The sequence below is a fragment of the Diceros bicornis genome, unplaced genomic scaffold (genome assembly GCF_020826845.1).
Source record: "Diceros bicornis minor isolate mBicDic1 unplaced genomic scaffold, mDicBic1.mat.cur scaffold_93_ctg1, whole genome shotgun sequence".
NCBI classification, from domain to species: domain Eukaryota; kingdom Metazoa; phylum Chordata; class Mammalia; order Perissodactyla; family Rhinocerotidae; genus Diceros; species Diceros bicornis.
Window position 1 is genome coordinate 443,848 of NW_026691823.1, and position 16,079 is coordinate 459,926.

General features: G+C 45.2%; 1 long non-coding RNA gene across 1 annotated transcript; it reads right to left on the reverse strand.

Moving 5' to 3' along the window:
- Positions 1 to 4,694: 4,694 nt before the first annotated feature.
- Positions 4,695 to 6,222, reverse strand: LOC131403869 (uncharacterized). The gene is made up of 3 exons (XR_009219617.1): positions 6,146 to 6,222; positions 5,063 to 5,211; positions 4,695 to 4,764 (listed from the first exon to the last, which is right to left on the reverse strand). It is a non-coding gene; the product is annotated as an uncharacterized LOC131403869 (long non-coding RNA).
- Positions 6,223 to 16,079: the final 9,857 nt, after the last annotated feature.

The following is a 16,079-nucleotide window of genomic DNA, read 5'->3' on the forward strand; positions in this document are numbered from 1 at the left end:
AATAAATGCTGTTGGGAAAACTGGACAGCCACATGCAAAAGAATGAAAGTAGATCATTATCTTCCACCATACACAAAAGTTAACTCGAAATGGATAAAAGACTTGAATCTAACACTTGAAACCATAAAACTCCTAGAAGAAAACATACACAGTACAGTCTTTGACATCGGTCTTAGCAGCATCTTTTCCAATACCACGTCTACTCAGGCAAGGGAAAGAAAAGAAAAAATATACAAATGGGACTACATGAGACTAAAAGGCTTCTGCAAGGCAAAGGAAACGATGAACAAAACGAAAAGACAGGGCCGGCCCCGAGCCTTAGTGGTTAAGCGTGCGCGCTCCGCTACTGGCGGCCCAGGTTCAGATCCCAGACGCACACAAACGCACCACTTTTCCGACCATGCTGCGGCCACGTCCCACATACAGCAACTAGAAGGATGTGCAACTATGACATACAACTATCAACTGGGACTTTGGGGGAAAAAAAAAAGGAGGAGGATTGGCAATAGATGTTAGCTCAGAGCCAGTCTTCCTCAGAAAAAAAGAGGATGATTACCATGGATGTTAGCTCAGGGCTGATCTTCTTCACCAAAAAAAAAAAGGAAAGACAACCCACCAACTGGGAGAAAATATTTGCAAATCATATATCTGACAAGGGGTTAATCTCCAAAATATATAAACAACTCACACAACCCAACAACAAAAAAAAAACAGATAATCCAATCTAAAAATGGGCAGAGGATATGAACAAATATTTTTCCAAAGAAGATATACAGAAGGCCAACAGACACATGAAAAGATGTAAAACATCACTAATTATTAGGGATATTCAAATCAAAACTACAATGAGAGATCACCTTACACCTGTCACAATAACTATAATTCCCAAGACAAAAAGTACCAAATGTTGGAGAGGATAAGGAGAAAAGGGTACCCTCACACACTGCTGGTGGGAATGCAAACTGGTGCAGCCACTAGAGACAACACTATGGAGATTTCCCAAAAAATTAAAAATAGAAATAGCATACCTTCCAGTTGTCCCACTACTGGGTATTTATCCAAAGAAATTGAAATCAACAATTCAAAGAGATTTATGCACCCCTGTGTTCACTGCAGCGTTATTCACAATAGCCAAGACATGGAAGCAATCCAAGCGCCCTGCTACAGATGAATGGATAAAGAAGAGGTGGTATGTATTATATACAATGGAATACTACTCAGCCAAAAAAAAAGACAAGATCATCGTGTTTGCAACAACCTGGATGGACCTTGAGGGTAGGATGTTAAATGAAATAAGCCAGACAAAATCAAATATGCATGATTTCACTCATACGCAGAAGATAAACATATACAGGGATAAAGAGAACAGATTAGTGGTTACCAGAGGGGATGGGGGCTGGGCATTGAGTGAAAGAGTTAAAGGGGCACATATGCATGGTGATGGATAATAGTTAGACTGCTGGTGGTGAGCATGCAGTCTATACAGAAATTCACAAATAATAATGAACACCCGAAATTACACAATGTTAACACCCTTTATAATTTCAATAAAATAATTAAAAAAGAAAAAAAATAATTCATTCTTTTTTATGGTTGAATAGTATTCCACTGTGGGGATATACCACACTTTGTGTATCTGTTAACCAGTAGATGGACATTTTGCTTGTTTTCCGTTTTTGTCTAGAATAAATAGGTTGTTATCAACATGTGTGTACAAGTCTGTGTATAGACATACGAGTTTATTTCCCTTGGATGGATACCTAGGAGAGGAATGGCTGGATAGACGTATGTAATTATTAAAGACGCATCCAAGCTATTTTTCACCAGCACTCGATGAGAGTTTCAGTGACTTGACATCTTCAACAACACTTGCTATAGTCAGTCTTTTTAATTTTAGCCATTCTCAAGTGTGGTAGAATCTCATGATGACCGTCACTTATATTTCCCCTATGACTCATGTTGTGAAGGAGAAGGCAAGCCACGCACAGACTGGGAGAAAACATCTGCAAAACATATCCCTAGAAAAGGACGTGTACTTATAATATATAAAGAGCTCTTACAACCCAATGGTAAGAAGACAATCAACACGTCATGGCTTACCAGGAGACAGCAGATCAGGCCTGTGATGAGCACCAGGAGGCCTGCCAAGCAGATGAGGATGAGGACCCAGAAGGGGAGGTCTGGGGAGACAAGTGGTGGGGTGAGCCACCTCCTGTCATCGCCCCAGGGCTCCTGCTGACCCCACTGTGCCTCAACCGTCCTTGACAAGGGTTGGCCAACTTTCCTCATCATCCAAGACCCTGTGCGCATGGTTCTCTTCAATGAGGCACAGCATCAAGATACTCGCCCCCTACCGTGGGCTGGGGTTTCATGCAGCTTTACCATGCTTCTCAGTCAAGGTGTCATCTCTGTTGGGAGAATATTCTGGAAGTGAATGAAATGGAGAATGCATGTGAGTGTGTTTCACTCTTTTTAATAAAACTTTTAGACACAGAAAAATAAAGAGAACAGTCTCATAAACATCCATCATCTAGATTTAACAATGTATATTCCATCCAATTAAAACAATATTTCATCAATGTATAAATTATTAACACTTGCCGCCCTTGATTCATCCCATGTTTTCAATGAAATATTAAAGTCAAGTAGACATCATGATGTTTCACCCCATTTTACTTTCCATCTCTAAAAAGTGAGCACACTTTGCTACAAAATCCAAGGCCATTATCACAGAACAAAAGTGTAATAAATTAAACCAAATTAATACCTCTGGACACAGAGGACTGAATTTGGGTTGGACTGTCTTATGACGGCTGGGGGGAGAATGGGTCATCACAGTTGGCAAGCCTATGTGATCTCTCTAAATTCGTAAATTCCCACTCAAAATTGTTCTTCCGTGCCTAGAAACACATCATCCCCTTCTCCTTTATCTATTTGCTTAATATTCATTTTCTAGGATTAACCTACAATGTAATTTCCTGCAGGAAGTCTTCTCTGGTTACCCCCTAAAAATATGAGTTTGTTCAGATCAAATAATTGATAAGTTTCAATTCTCTATTCTTGTTATTGCCAGCTACAACATAAACTCCAGGAGGGAGTGGACATGGGGGGAGGGGTGCAGGTCCCCCTACTTGTGCCTCTACCCAGACAACCTCTTAGAGGTGTGCTGTCTGATATGCAGCAGCAAGTCTCTTTTTGAATTAAAATTAATTTTAGTTAAATAAAATAAAAATTCTAACCTCAGTAACATTAAAAATCAGTAACAATAAAGACCAGTCACAATACCATCTTTCGAGCACTCAACAGCCACATGCAGCTATGCACTGGACAGCACAGATATAGAACATTCCACCACTGCAGAATGTTCTAGTGCATTGGTGCTCATCTAGAGCGGGACTTGGCAAACTATAGCCTGTGGATCAGAAACCACATCCACCCCCAAACCTGTAAGTCTGCTTCACACACAGCTGGAGGCCCTCATTGACCATCGGGCCCAGTGGCTCTCAGTGCAGACATAAGGAAACAAAAGTCCGTAGAGGGGAGGTGACTAGCTTGAGGTCACTGAGCTGTCTAGGAGAAGGTGAGGGCCTCCCATACTACACTGGTGTCCTTTTCTCTCTCTCAATGGTGGGTAAAGACTGGGGGACTATGCCACCTCCTGCCAGCCTGAGCAAGTTCAGTGTTCTCTCAGCCCCAGGCCTCCAGAGTCCCTAGAAAGGCCTCACTTTCTTCCCCAATGACCAGGGAGCCTTACCATCCCCAAGGACATTCTTCCCGTCCAGGGTCAAGTTCTGCAGCTGGGTACTATTCTGGTCAGCCGCAGGAATTCCTCATAGATGGCAACTCTATCCAGTCTCTGTGCCAAGGCGGCTGGGTACACAGTGAGTCCACTGCAGTGTGGTTACCATGGGAGACCGACCTGGAAGGACACAAGGGATGAACAAGGGTGTCTGGAATTCTACCCTGATTCTAGATTCCCTGCTTCTGGGTCCTGTCCAAGAGAACTTTCTGCAATAATGTCAACATTTGCCTGCACTACCAAATACACTCATTATTAGCCCCATGTTGTTATCAAGCACTTAAAATGTGGCTAGTGTGTGTGAGTGAGGAACTGAATTTCTCATGTAATTTCATTTAAAGCTTGGTGACCTAGAACAAACACAAGGGAGAGTGGGTGAGAAGATGGAGGTCTCCTGGAGATGCAGGGGGCCACTGGAGCCAGTGAAAGATCACAGACCTTGGGGCAAGGGAGACCTGACTTCAACTCCTGGCTCTGCCCCTAACTCACTGTGTGACCTTAGGCACAATAATCCCCTTTCTGAGCTTCAGTTTACCCATGTGAGAAATGGGGAAGGCAGCTAGGACATCACCTCTGGACACTGAGAGAACCCAGGCACGCAGGGAAAGTGAAGGGTTGAAACAATCACGTAACAGATGTAAGTCAGACGGAGGAATGACGGTGCCCTCAGGGCAAGGAGAGACGGGACAGGGGAGAACCCACCTGGTCCTGGGTGTCCCTCAGCAGGGCGGTGTATTCCGAGGATGTGGGCTCCGGGTTGCTGAGGTTCCAGCTGATGATGTGGAAATGTAGCTGGTGCTCTCTCTGGATGGATAAACTCTGTGCTGCAGAGCCTGGAGCCACCGAGAGGAAGAGCAGACAGGTGGAGACTCTCCGTTCCCAGCACACAGGCATGGTGGCCCACGGGGTCAGGATGGTAGGTGCAGACAGCGTCCACACTGCTGGCTTCCCCATCCTTTTCAGGCCTGGGGAGAGAGGGACGTGGGGACTCTAGAGAGAGGTCCTGAAACCTCTGGGGTGGGGGTCAGAACAGGAAGGAGGAAATGGGAGGACAGGGGCGAGACAGAGAGGGGTGGTGGCAAAAGTGGTCATTAGGGGCAACTAATCAGGGGAGGGTCTCACCTGAGGGAGACCAGTCTGCAACTCAAGGAGAAGAGGCCCAGGCTGCTCTTCTTGAACAAGGATCCAGCTGGGGAGGAAGGAGGAGGAGGAGGAGCAGGAGGGACAGGGATTGGGGGAGGGGCTGGGTGGGATTTAACCCACCAGGAGCTGCTGGGACCAGGGTCTCCCCAGGCTCTGCAGGACCCTCTCAGTGGAGTTGAACGTGGCTGAGCCGTTGCTCCTGTCTGATGAATACCAGAGGGTAGAGATGGGGAAGGTGACTGTGAGGGTCTTCAGGTTGTGCCCCAAAGCTGTAAGACGAGAGGGAGAGCGATGGCCATCACTGAGAGCTGGCCTGAGACCACACCAGAGTCCTGCACTCATTATCATCTGTCGTCTTCTCTCCCAGTGGCACCACCACCCACCCGTGTGGTCACCCAAGTCAGAACCAGCACATCTGCTCAGCTCCTCCTCCCTCCCAGTAACACCAATTCCACTTGCACACTGGTCCTCACATACACTCCCTCTCTCCATGCCTGTCCCAGCTTAGGTGTTAACTTCCTTTACCTGGACCAACACCCCAGCAGGCTCACTGGATGCTCTGTCTAAAGGATGTTCTACATGGACCACTAGAAGGATCTTTCTGAAATGAATACCTCACTAGGGCCACCACTGCTCTAGTACCACCCGTGGCTCCCTATGGCCTTCAGTGTTTAGTTCAACCTTCTTGACCTGGCACTCAAGGCTCTACTCAATCTGGCTCCTGCTGACCTTTCAGTCTCATTTTATCCATCTACTGCGGGTTAAACTCCATGCTTCACGCAACCCAAATTCATTTCAATTCTCCCCATAGGGCATGTTGTTTCTGGCCGGAGCCTTTGATCATGGAATCCTCTCTGCCAGGAAAACCCTTCATCCTCTAGTTGCCAGGGTCCCTCCTACTTATTCTCAAAGACTCCATTCTGGTGAAACTTTCTCTAGCAAGCTCTTCCCCTCCAAATGATGCCAGGCGCCTCTCCCCGAAACCTCCCACATTGTACTATAATGGTGTGTTAATTTCATAAGACTAGGGGCTCTCTGAGGGCTGGCCTGAGACTGAACCGTCGGTATAATCTTTGTGATCAGCATGATTGCCCTAAAACCAGAATTTCACACCCTGGCTTCCCAGCTCCTGGATCACAACCGGCTGGTGGAGGAGTGGGGCTGGAGAGCTTCTCTTGGGAAGGAAAAGGGGCCCCCAGATACCTGTGGTGGCTTCTGGTGGCACAGGTGATGATGAAGTATGCAGGGACGTGGTGGCTGGCTCGGGAGCTGTGGCGAGGGCTGTCTCAGGGAGGGACAGAGTGGGAGGAGCCCCCAGGCTCACCCGGGCTCCAGCAGTGGCTGTGCCAGGACCACCATTCACAGGTGAAGCATAAATGAGAGTGAGGGGAGGGGTGACTGTGTGAGTAGAGGGATGAGCAAGCCTGTGGATGAGAGGAGCCCAAGAGAGAGAGATATGTGAACAAGAGAGACTGAACTCGGAGGAGAGACAGATGGACGGGCAGAACACTGGACAGACGGATGGGATACCTGGAAAAGGAGGACCAAGGGCGGGGCTTCAGGAGAATTAAAGTGAAAACCACGTGGGGTCAGAAAGTGGTGGAGAACACGTCTGTGTCTAAGGCTTTCTCACCCTGGGCTGGGACTCTCCACCAGAACCCGGGAGGGAGAGAAGGGATGAATTAGGGCCCTTCCAGGTGCTTCCTTCACCAAGGACAGCGGATGAAGGAGAACAAGTGCTCCCCAACCCCAAATGCGGACGGGACCCAGGACATCAGGGCCAGGAATACTCACTGGTGGTAGTCGGGGCTGCGGCTCCATAGGTGTAATCTGTGGAGAGAAGGCGAGAGGAGCTGAGCAAGAGCTGGGGTGAACATAAAGGATTAAGGGAGAGGGGGGATGTAGGGAGCTTTGTGGGGAAAGCAGAGGGATAGAGGGGAGGGGTGTTCAGGGTGGAGGCAACGAGATGGAAGGTGGCTGGACCCAGTGATCACACAGTGATGAGAAGACTGATCCCAGACCAGAAGCATAGAGAGATGGATCATAGCTCACTTTAGAGCAATGGAGGCAACACAGAACTCTGACTGGGAGATAGAGTGTGGCTGTAGCACAGCCCCTCACCACTGACGTAGAGGCTGTCCCCGTCCAGGGTGAGGGGAGCCCAGGTGGGCGACGCCCTGGGTCTAATGGCTCAGCTCCCTGTAGAGTCGCTCTCCGTCCAGCCTGGGACCAGCGGGGGTCAGAGTGGAAGGTGCAGATGATGTCCACCCCAGTGGCTGCCCCACCCTTCTCAAGCCTGGGGGAGGGAGAACCTGGGGACATGGAATACTGAGCAGGGGTCCTTCTGGGTGTGGAAAGCGAGAGAGGGGAAGGGAAGAGGCTGAGGGAGAGGCTGAAGGGGCTGCTCTGATGTCTGGAGAGGCTCTCCTCGGTGTCTCCCATGTGAGACAACCCCCTCACAAGTAAGGCCTGACTTCCTTTAGGATGTGGAGGGGGGCCTGTGAGTGACAAAGAGGGGTGAACACACAGACCTGAGTCAGGGGGCGCCTGCAGGTCTGCACGGACAGCAGCGAGGAGAACAGTCTCTGCCCTGTGCCATCTGACACATGCGGCAAGAAAGTACCGTTACGTTCTCTCGGTTCTACACTCCAAGGTCTTTTCTTTCTACTTCTTTCCTGCTCCACAGCCATCACCCAGGCCTAGGGAACAGTCACCTTATTCCTCATCTTATTCCCAGCACCTCCCATCTCGCCTCTTAAGTCTACATTCTTAACCATGAAGTCCATCTGAACCCACGTGCTTAGACCAAACGCTAATCACATCCTCCTTCTACTCGCATCTCTCCAGAGTCTTCCCACTGGTCTTAGAACAGAGTCCCAAGTCACCCCTGATCTGGTCCTGCCTGTCCCCCCTCGCCGGTGTGGCTCACACCCCTCCCCCTGTGTTGACTCAGCTCAGCCATCCCTCTTCTCAGTTCATGGACACACCAGGCTCTCTGCTTCAGGGGTGTCCTCATGCAGGTCCCTCTGCCTGAAACGCTCTCTTGAACACACTCCCACACCCTCACTCCAGTCTAACCCTCCAACTAGCTAAATCCAGTCCCATCTCTAGCTCTCAAGCTAAATATCAGTCCTTCTCAAGAGGGCTTCCCTGTCCCCTCAGGTTGAGTCCCCTTGTGCCAAACTCCCACATCACTCTCATCATTAACTGTCTAAAATCCAAATTCCCAAATACAATATAAATTCCACGGAGGTGGGACAAGGTCTCTCTGGTTCTCCAGGTCCCCATGTATGTGGCCCAGGGCCTGGCTCATCAGATGAGGAACCATCCCGGTTTGTCTAGGACTGCCCTGGTTTGAACACTAAACGTCCTGTGTCCTGGAAAACCCCTCTGTCCTGAGTAAACAAGGATGGTGGGTCACCATAAATTATAAACTCAAAGACTATCTATTGCATGACAAGCACACATTCCCCTCAAGAACATCACAGGAAAGCTAGAATGAAAAAGGCACACACACATACACACACAATTAGTAGAGGCCAACAACTAAATACAAAATTACTTAACAAGATTCTCTGCAACGTGAATCACCAGACCGTTATTTCAGAAAAGTTTCAAGAAACAAAGTTAATTCCCTTTAGAAGACAAAGTGGTGAGGACAGTCTTTTTAGAGACTAGTGCCCTGCCCTGCAATCTACAGTGTTGCTTAGTACTCCTCCCAATGATTTGAAATGGCATAAAGAAAAAAATGCTCAAAATAAATCTGGCTACTGGCAAATTCAATGTTAAATTTGTTATTAATACAAAGAAGTTCCAATCATCTTTTTCCCTGAATGCTCCTATATTTCAAATTTTTGTGGAGGATTTATAGGACTTTAGAAGTCAAGTTGAATGGGTCTAAGGAATGTTGCTGAGTATCCCTGCTAATATTTAATGGGATGTCTTCTAATACTACATACACACGCAAAACATTTCTGTATTTACATTATATATAAATCCTGACTTTTGAGTATTATGCAATGCAAGTAAATCTATATTTTCTACTATAATACACATTTGCAGTTATTTACACTTGTTTTATGTGTTCTTATTTGCATATAACTGTACTTACTGAAATATTTACCACACACAGCTTACCGTCTTTCCCTTGAATATAATCCATCAAACATCAATAATTTTTCTCAAGATACCCTCACTCTCAGTGTCCATGTGGTGACAACCTGAGCCCAGGAAAGCCCACTGGCAGGTCTTCTGCACAGCGGAGGCTGCCGGAACCTGTTGGTACCAGGTCCACAGGGTACTCACCTGGTCACACAGAAATCCATGGATCAGCGAGGACAGGTGGACCCTGAGCCTGGTTTCACCTCAAACTTGAGCTCCACGGATGTTTTCGTGTCTGAGGGGGGGAAAAAAAAGCGCAAACAAGCTTTTGAGGCCTTTTATAGGGTGTTGGATGGAAAGTTCACCCCATTCACTTTTCTTTTTTGTATTTACTGATTTAACTGTAACTGTTGGCTGTGACTGAATTTTCCCGATTCCTATGCAGTCACCTGCTCCCCAAGATGGGAGGAAGCAGCTTTGTGCTGTGTGCACTTGAGTCACTCAACTCACTTGGCTGGACAGAGACTTTTTGGTGACTCTGGACCCTTTAAACAAGCTTGTCATTTAGGGACCCTGTAAGTGGCTCGATGACTTGTAAACAATTCCCACACTTCATTCAAGGCTCGGGAGATTTTCAGGCCGTGGAGCAGGTTTCCCAACCTCGGCACCACTGACATGTGGGGCCGGATGATTCTCTGTCGGGCTGTCCTGGGCCCTGGAGGACGCTGAGCAGCATCCCTGCCTCCCCCTCTAGATGCCAGGAGCGCCCCCATTAGTAACAACCCAAACACCGCCTCCAGACGCGGATAAGCCACCTGCGGACAAAATCACACGGTGACGGTGACGGCGACTCTGAGGAGGGGCCGGCGGCGCCCGGAGCCGGGAGGAACAGCAGCCTCGGGCGCCCTGAGCGAACAGCCCGGGGAAACGAGGCTCCGGGGGGACGGGGGGACGCCGGGCCGTGACGGGGCTGCCCGCGGCCCAGGCCCCTCCCTGGACCGCGACCGGAGCCGGGACCGCCCGCCGCTTACCGCGCGTCGCCCCTTCGGCCGAAGGTCCACGGGAATGCCGTCCGCGCCGAGAAGACTGGACACACCGCGCAGACCTCCCGCTCCATCCACGGCGCCCCCTGCGCTTCCGCTTCCGGTCTCGGGCGTGCGTTCGGGGAGGACGCAGGTTCGGGGAGGACGAACCTTTGGGGGCTCTGGGTTGAGGCGGCGGGGGGGGGGGGGGGGGGGGCAGGGGGCGGGGCAGGGCGGGGCCGCGCACCCCAGCCTCGGGGGAGGTGTCTAGTTTCTAGAGTTAATGTGAGGCCGGGCCGCGGGCTGGGTCAGCACCAGGGACAGGGAGCAGGTCTAGGGGCGGGGCTGTGGGTGGAAATCAGTTCTAGGGGCGGGGCTGTGGGCGGGGACAAGGGTGCGGGCGGGGCAAGGGGCGGGACCAGGCTGTGGGCGGAGCCAGGCCCGAGCCTTGTGCGGAGACCAGTTCCAGGGGCGGGAAGAGGCGGGGGTGGGGCTGGAATAAGTCTGGCCGACTTCACAGTGGGAGGAAATCAGCTCCAGGGGCGGGGCTGGAGGCAGGGCTTTCCGTGGACCCCATACTGTACAGGTAGCTGGATGTTGAACAGCTTTTCTTCATTCATTTCCTCACGTTTATACAGCCTCATAGAATGATGTGCCCATATTTAGAATTATAAATTTTTTGTGCGTGTTTGCTGTTCTTAATTTCATTAAAAAATTGGGTCATATATTCACATTTCTCTACAACTTACTGTCCCAAGACAGTAGATAAGGACATAACGCTATTTTAATTTTAATTTAAAAATCTGGGGGGAGGGAGGCCACTACGTCGTAGATGCACGTATAGGAAAACTTCAAAGAGTGGTGCAAAGTCAGTAAAATATTCTCACTCTATCACTGTCTCCCAGTCCTTTTGCACAGAGATAAACATCCTTTTCTCCTCTATCCTTCCAGACATACTGTGTATATGTGGGCCTGTGTATATGTTCAAGCCCAAGAGTGAGGTCCCCAAGCAAAACCTGAAGCCCATGAATTGTCTCATGCGTCAGAAGTTACTGAAAAGAGATTTAAATTTCTGGTGGAAGGAGATGAACTAGTGATGAATCCATAGGAAGACAACAAAGAAATAAGGGAATTTTACCATTTAAAAGGTCAAAGGAAAAAGTGAGAAAGAAAATGTGTTCATAATATCTGATGTAGCACATCTCTGGATAAGATTCGTATGCTATAAAATGGTAAACACTTATGTCATAAAACAGTAGACATTGAATTTTGATTTATCCTAATTCATTAAATAGTTATATTGGGCAAGGGGAATTATGTTTTTAATGTATGTAAGAACTCTTCATGCTGATTTTTTCAGAGAAGAAAGAAACTATAAATAGTCAAAAGATGAAAAATGAAAAAGTGTATGAGTAGCTAATATAGAAATACAGATTTTCAACCAGAAAATTAAAAAAGTTGTTTTTGGAACCAGAGTCAAGAGTGGGGAAGGTAGCTTTTCATTATAAGGCTTGAAGTATTATTTGAGAGATGTGCGTATAGACACACACACACGCACACACACGGGAGCCTGAATTTGTATTCCAAAGGGATCCTCTAACTCTACAAATAATTTGTTACAAGGATTCACTTTACAACAGTAGAACATATTTTGAAAACTACAGACTTCAAGCCAAAAAAAAAGCTCTCATCATCCCGGTGAAAAATGAATGGGGCATCACTTTCCAACCGACATGGTGATAAGCATTTTACACACATTACTCTTGAGTATTTTCACAGCAACCCATAGGAAGATGGTATTATCTATCTCCATTTTGCAGATGAGGAAACTGGTGACAGCATATTGCTAAAATTTTCATATAAGTTCTCAATAGATATTGTTTTATGTTAAAATTGTTTATTGAATTTTCTTTTCATTAATAAAACGATATATGCCATTCTTACAAATAAGCAAAGGGCGTGTAAAAACAATTTAGCAAAACGACAGTTTCCTTTTGATATAATTAAATAGAACAATCACTTTATTATTTTTCTGCTCTCTGCCTCACATCTAGGAAGATATTTCCTATCCTAAAGGCTTACTAGAAAACTCTACTAAAAATCAAGAATCAGGGAATACCCATATTATGCAAGGTTCCTGAATACATGCAAAAAAAGCCATTATAACAAGTTTTTGTACAAAAATCTTAGATCATTCATGAACTGATAACAACACAAAACATGATTAGGCAAGGTAGTTCTGTAGAATGACAAATATTTAAACTTTAGACATTTAGAAAGGTAGTTCATTACAGTAACTAATGTGTATAAGAAGAAATTTTTCAAACTCATTAAGTGCCAGGAAAACGTTTGACAAATGCACTGCAATATTATTCAGAATAGCCAAGAGATGGAAACTACCTAATTGTGCATCTGTGGGTGAAAAGATTAAGAAAATCTGGGGCATCTATACAATGGAATATTATTCAGCCTTAAAAAGGAAAGAAATCCTGTATTCAGAATTGCTTGCCTGGATCATTTCAGTAGTCATGTGCTTTCTTGCTTAGCCCCCTCTGGTCCATTCACCAACCAGAAACCAGGGTGATCCTTTCACAATGTAAGCGCCACGACCTCTAATGGATCCCTAAAAGAGATTTTGGAGGTAGACTTCCTGGGTACCAGCTGTGTGACCTTGGACAATTATATAACCTCTAATATTCCTCATCCATACAATAGAGGTTAATAGTATTGTCTCCATAGCATTGTTGTGAGGATTAAATGAGTGAATACGTGTCAGACGCCTAGAATGTGCCTGGCACATGGTAAGGCAACATGAAAAATTTAACTGTAAATATAACCAAATTAAATATTGTGATGGCCTCTTAATTAAGTTGAACAATATGAAATTTCTAATATTCAACCATTTTGACCCATTATTATTGTTGAATAAATGATAAAACTCAGTCTAGGCAGGTTGTGTAGAGTCAAAAAGGATCGGATAAATGAAAATATTATTAGAAAAAATAAGCTGAAATAGATTGCTTTGCAATTTACAAAGCAGTTTCTCATACTTTGTTTCATTTAATCTCTAGAGAATGCTTTTCAGGGTATTATTACCACTGACTCTGAAGGAGTAACTGACTTGCCCCGAATCACACCACATTAAATAACACAATTAGAGTGGAAACATCATTTCGAGTATAAATCCCACATGATATTTTGTTTTCCCTTCATAATATCATCCGTCCTCTCAAGAAAGTGATGAAATAATGCTGATTCATAGGAACTTAGTCTTAAAGAGACATACTCTCAGATGATAAACACTATGTCTTTGAAACAGGGGTGTTGCGAGAAGAAACATGGGACCCATGCTTTCTGGGTTTTCAAGTCCATACTTAGAGTTCTGGGAAAGAGTAAAAGAAGGGAAAGGGTGAAAAATAGTCCAGAATGAAAAATGCTTGACGTATATGTAACTTTATTGATCACCTCAAGATTCTCTTTTTGTTTATGGTCTGTGTCACCCTACTAGAATATAAATGCTCTTAGGGTAGATCACTGCTATCTTGCAGCAAATGGTAGGGACTGAGTAAATATTTATTAAAGGAATGAAAGTGGCCTTGAATACATCTGCTCTTGACTCACCAGAGAACAGCCCCATACTAGGCAAATGGCATCATTAGTATAATTTTAAAAATCATGTCCTCATTAACTCGTAACCATGGATTCAAGGCTCCCATTTATTTCATACTTTCGAGGTACAGAAGAATTCTGGTGTATTAGGGAATGTATCCACAGCCTTGCTGTAAAATAAAGCAAGACTTTTTGGCCCATTGATTGCTGGTTCCAGCAGGGCCCATCTCTATACTTACCTCTAAACAATTAACTATAGGTTTATTATCCCAATGAACAGCAATTTGGTATGGAACCTGTTTTATCAGTGTCATGCAAAAGTAGACATTTGATATGTCTTTAAGTGGTGATATGGATAATAATGTTGATGCAGAAGAAGACAACTAAAAATTCTCTCTGATCTTTGTTAAGTGTATCTGGGTGAAGGGTATCTTGGAATCACTGGATTTCAGACCTCAAAAAGACTCATCCAACTCTTCATGTTACAGGTGAAGAAAATGAGGTCTAAAGATGTTAAGAGATTTGACCAGGACTAATTCCTGGGACTAGAGAGAGATCCTCTGATTCTCAGCTGGCCACATTGTCATAGCATCTCCAGCTCCAAACAGCCAAGAGAAGCAAGGCTGTTGATTTCTAGGTAGAAGTGATTCCCCTGCACGTTTTTACTTTCTCTCTCTTAGATGCCTGCTCTGCCCTGACAAGGAATTTATCTGATGTTTACGCTACACTTAAGAAGAGGAAAATGCTCCTGGCAAACATTATTGTGATTCGGTGTGGCACTGGAGAGCGCAGTCATGAAAAAATGAGAATCAAAAGAATAAGAGGTAAATAATATTAGAGAAGAAGAGAAAATCTATTATTTGAGTGGGACATAACTTATAAAGTTTACAACTGGTAAATAAGTTGAGTAATGTGAAAGGAAGCTAGATTCCTATATGAAACATCAAAAATACTGTTATATGAGCAAGAATTAGTATAAGCACAAAGGAAAAGAAAGGGTGAGTCCACTGTATCCTCCTGACCTGGGACGCCCATAGTTTCCTGCCCTTGGACATTAGAGGTGCTGGTTCTCAGGCCTTCAGACTTCAGCTGAGTTATACCACCAGCTTTTCTGGTTCTCCAGCTTGCAGATGGCAGATTGTGGGACTTCTCTGCCTCCATAACCTCGTGAACCAATTCCTGTAATACATCTCCACATCTCTATGTTTATATATATTCTATTTCTATTTCTCTAGACAACCGTGACTAATACATGTGGATGACAAAGTCCATAGTAGGTGCACGGAGAGGAACTTTCCCAAAGCAAAGGAGGCTCCCCCACCCCACAGGAGAAAGCAACTCATCCTATCCTGGCAGCATGCATCAGCACATGCACGCGCGCACACACACACACACACACACACACAAACACAGCTAGCCTTGAAAATGTACTCAAGCTCAAACTCTCTCTCTCTGCCCTATTGTTCATCACAATGGTTATTTCCACATGGCATGTTATAAATTCTTTGCAGTTTATTATGTCTTTCCTCACGTTAAGACTAGGTCAAACAGGGGCGGTGAGTCTGTTTAGCTTTTTTGTAGATCACAGGTTTTACACCAGAGTTTTGCATGTGGTAGGTGCTCTATAAATAGAATGACCAAATAGTTTTCTCTCCAAACTGGAACATATTGAGGAATGAAAAGGGTAGTATTAATAATTATGATAGGACAACAGGAAAAATATCTGCTGAAGACAGAAATTGAGGATTTAAAAGGTAAGGTGAACTGATCAGTTTTACATTTTAAACAGATCACTGTAACTAGAATCTCGTTGGCTGATTACAGGGAGAGAGGATTTGGAAATCTTAAGCTGTAATTGCCAATTTATTGCAGTATACCAAAAAAACTTGATATCTTTGCATAAATGTAGTTAAGTGGATGGGTTTAAAATATTTCAGGAAGTGAACTTTTAGTATTTGAATTAGATAGGTAGGTAGGTAGGTAGATAGATAGATAGATGGATATAATATATGAACTCTTTTTGTGTGAAAAGCCATATGAGAACACTGTTGAGGGAAACATCTAGAAAATCTACATTAGTCATGTCTATATGGAGTATCCCATTTAGTGAGAACTGAATATTGAAAGAAAGAGATGATGCACATATAAGTAAAGTGGAAAAAAATATCAACAAAGAGGAAAAATGGAGTTTTGTAATTTAGGTTGCTAGAGCAGGAGAGTTCACTGTGTGGGAATGGTATTTTGTGTCATTTCTGAAAGGTGATTAGAAATAATCCAAAAGTGAAGAATCTGTAGGAGGATTCAGGAGGGTGGATGGATGGGTCATTGATATGAATGTGGGGTGGCAGAGCGTCCAGAATGACACTCAGGGACAGACAGGATATTAGCACAAACAAGTGAATTTG